The sequence below is a fragment of the Chiloscyllium punctatum genome, chromosome 10, assembly GCF_047496795.1.
Source record: "Chiloscyllium punctatum isolate Juve2018m chromosome 10, sChiPun1.3, whole genome shotgun sequence".
NCBI classification, from domain to species: domain Eukaryota; kingdom Metazoa; phylum Chordata; class Chondrichthyes; order Orectolobiformes; family Hemiscylliidae; genus Chiloscyllium; species Chiloscyllium punctatum.
The window spans coordinates 77,369,111-77,373,336 of record NC_092748.1 but is presented as its reverse complement, the minus strand read 5'-3'; positions in this window follow the sequence as shown (position 1 = coordinate 77,373,336).

Here is a 4,226-nt window from a genome sequence, read left to right as displayed (position 1 = left end):
GATAGATCAGGGCATTGCTCTGAGAAATGACCCAGTGAATGGCTGTCACCTGAAACTGGTGCAACACATATACATATTATTGCTGTCTATAAAGAACAGCACTCCCTGTATTGTATCTGACAGTACGCACAAATGAACCACATCATGAGCCTAGCTTTGTTCAATACATCGCATCAGTTGTTGATAGTTTGATTGTTTACTCTAAATTCTGCGTCCGATGATCCTGTCCACTAGCTACCTGATGAAGAAGCAGTGCTTTGAAAGCTTATTCTTCTAAATAAACCTGTTGGACTACAATCTGGTGTTGTGTGATTTTTAACTTTGTCCACTCCAGTCCAACACCAACACTTCCATTTCATGGGTTCTATATTCAGCAAGTTTATTTGCCACAATTAATTCACATAACTGCATGGTTACTTCATCTTAGACTTTGTTACCTTCTCCCTAACTTTGAATCCAGTGAATAAGTCATTATTTACTACTTGAGTCATGTCTGCATCTGACACCATTTTGTGAACCTTTGTATTCTTCTCTGATATTACTCATTATTTTCACCGCAGCCAGGTTAGTGTACACCTTTCCCAATTATGTCAGCAAATTATCCCACAAACAACTCAGTCCCTGTTCTGTCAATTCTTTTATTCTTTAATGGGATGTGAGTACACTGGTAAGGCCAGCATTTTCTTGGGTATCCCTAGTTGCCCTTTGAAGTGAATAGTAACCCACCTTATTTAACCATTGCACTGTCTGAAGGTGAATTAAACTGCTCACAAACTTGGTATTATACTTGCGATAACCTTCTGACCACACAATACCGCCTATTCCCCAGTTCTGTAATGTTCCCAACTCTATCCTCCCTGGACTGAGAACAAAAAAATCCTCTAGATTACAACAGGTCAGGCAGCATTCATTGAGAGAAAGTAAGGTTACATTTCAAGTCTGAATGACTCTTCATCAGAGCTGAAGTGAAGTGTGGAGGCAGCAGCACTTATGCAATAGTTGAGGGAGGCTGTTTGAAGTGCTGGGGGAGAAAGGATGTTGATAGTTCATATTAAGTGACCGGAATGTGAGAATCACAAGACAATGGTATATCTAGCTGCCCGACTGAAAACAACAGACAGTCCCACTAGGGTTGGGACAGGGGGAGAGGATGACAGAGAATGTAGCAAGCAAAATTAAAAGAAAAGGAAGGAATAGGTTCACAATTTGAAGGTGTTGTACTCAATATTGAGTCCAGAAGGTTGTAAACTGCCACGTTTGAAGAGGAGATGTTGCTCCTCCAGTTTGCAATGTGATTTACTGGAGCGTTGCAGTATGTTGAGGACAGATAAGTGAGCATGCGAGCAGGCTGCTGTGTTAAAATGACCCGCTACGGGAATATCAGGGTCATAAATTCACATAGTCTGGAGGTGTTGTGCAAAGCAGTCACCCAGTTTGTGGGCAGCACGGTGGCACAGTGGTTAGCACTGCTGCCTCACAGTGCCAGAGACATGGGTTCAATTCCTGCCTCAGGTGATTGACTATGTGGAGTTTGCACATTCTCCCTGTGTCTGTGTGGGTTTTCTCTGGGTGCTCCGGTTTCCTCCCACAGTCCAAAAAATGTGCAGGTCAGGTGAATTGGCCATGCTAAATTGCCAGTAGTGTTAGGTGAAGGGGTAAATGTAGAGGAATGGGCCTGAGTAGGTTGCGGGTCGGTGTGGGCTTGTTGGGCTGAAGGGCCTGTTTCCACACTGTAAGTAATCTAATCTGTGTTTGGTTTCTCCAATGCAGAGTAGACCACATTGGGTGCAGCACAAGGTTAGGGGAGGTACAGGTGAAATGCTGCTTCACCTGGAAAGATTGTTTCCTGAGGATATCCAAAAGTCTATTGTTTCTGTCCTAACTCACAAGCTGAGACATCACTCCTGCCCTCACTGTGCTACATCAGTTCACCAGTAAGAAACATTTCAATAATAAAATATTTACTCCTGTGTTTGAATTCTTCCATGGCCTGTCCCTCCAATGTTAATATCTTCCAATGTTAAAGCTTCCTGAAATGATTGTGCTACTCGAATTTTAGTCCCCATGATTTTTACTGATCTTGGTTCAACCCCCATGTCTTAGAATCCTTTCCAAAATCTCTACCTCTCTTCACTTCTTTAAGATGCTTTGACTAAATTTTTGGTCATCTACCCTAATATCTCATTTTATGGCTCAGTATCAACATTTGTTCCAGAATACCTTTGTGAGAACCTTGGGATATTTCATTATATTCATGGTGCTTTATAAATATTGATTGTTGAAAAATAATTTTTGGTTCACCATCTTGGATTGACTGCTTTCAGGTTGGATGGCCTATGTTTTTGCATGTTGTGTAAATTGCTGGCAGTTTGGTGGGTGGGGGTGCAAGAGTGGTATGGTGCATTGAAGACCAGGAAGTGCTTGGTCGATATATAGAGCCAGGAAATGTGCAGCATGAGAAAATAATTGTCTTTATGCAGATGGTTGTTATAAAAGGTCGTGCACCACTGTACAAAAGTATATAAATCATAAGTGTTAAAGTTGCACTGGCATGATACCTGACGCTCATATACAATTTTGACAGTTGTAGCATTTCAGCAAGTCACGTTCATTTCTTTTCATCTATAATTTGAAGGCTTGACATTCTCAGAAATAACAAATAATCCAACATCCAGGTCAATGAGCACATTTTAGCTGTCTTGAACTCTAGATGCGTGTTAAAGTGACATTTTCAGCGCATGTACATATTCTTTTTCAATTTGCCAATATACCCTAGAGGTAATGCATCTTCATTCTTCTGGAAGACAAGCTGGTCACTTCGCAACATGAAATAATCATTTTTACAACATCTAATATTGCACATACATTGCTTTAATTACAACCACTGCTTAAGTCAATTTGTGTTTGCTTGCTTTTTGAACTTCACCTGTATTTTTTATTTCATTGAAAGAATAACTGCAATAGAAAAATTGTTTAAGTACCATTCTGAAATTGCTAGAAGCGTGCTACATTTATAGCTTAATGTAAACAAATATTTGTCTGTTTAACAAGAATACTGTTATTAATCAAAATACTAATTCACAGATTTTTAAACTGATGATGCTACAATTATACATTATCATCAAACTGTTAAAGGTATAACCAAAGGTCTGGCAGTTAAATACTCCTCTATTTCTTCATGTGGAGAAAAAAAGTTAGCTAATAATAAGTCACAGTGAGATTTCTGCTTAGTGTCCCACAAATATTTACTTCCAATTTTGGGTTTGAAATGTTAGGCAAAGAAAATTGAAGCTAAGAAACACGACACCAATAGGAGCCTCTTCGTATTTGATATACATTTCATAGGCTCTCCTCCATTGAAGAGTGGATAGTTTCCTAAGTATAATCAGAAACATTTACATTTTATGAGAAAGACATACTATAACACATATGCATAAGTCAATTACTGCCTGCCTAACTTAGCACACAAATCATAGTACATCTGAATAGTGCAGTCCATATGAAATGTTGACCTTTCCTTTAGGACTGACATCTTCTAATCATTCACCCCCAAATAACTCAACAAGCTTCCTTGCATCCGGTAAATTGCTTTTTATTAAAATTCATCTAGGTGTCTGGCATTTGTTGACAACTATGGCCATGATTAAAGGTGTTTTATATTTCATAAGATCTATGTCAGTATGGTGACTCCAGATAACAAATCGTGTAACTCCAGCTGCTACCTAAATGTAAACTTGCATAAGTTTGTTTTGGGGGATAGCACATGATGGGCAATCGTGAATTGGTGCTTCATTTTGCACTCGGTCCAATTTTCTTTCCAATTCACTTTTGGAGAATGATAGCTAAAATATCATTGAAAAACTGCCTTTTGCGTTTGGTACAAATCTATTTATCACAAAACCTGACAACATGATGAACATGTTTAACATGTAAAGCAGGGAACTGACTCCCCAAGTACTTCAGCAATGTTAAATGGTCATTGAGACTTTTGTATTTCCCTTTGTGGCCAATGAGATCACTTCCTCACAAATTGCACATCTTTAAATCATATTTTCCTGCTAGTAATACTGGAGAAGGAGCAATTCTCCACACTTTCATTAATATAAAAATTGTAGGCCTCCATTTTTAAAGGTTACTTTGCAAAGCAGTTGCGTTATCATTTTAATTCTAGCAATAAATGTATGACCTGAATATGTAGCATATGAATTCAAAGTTATGTACACCAG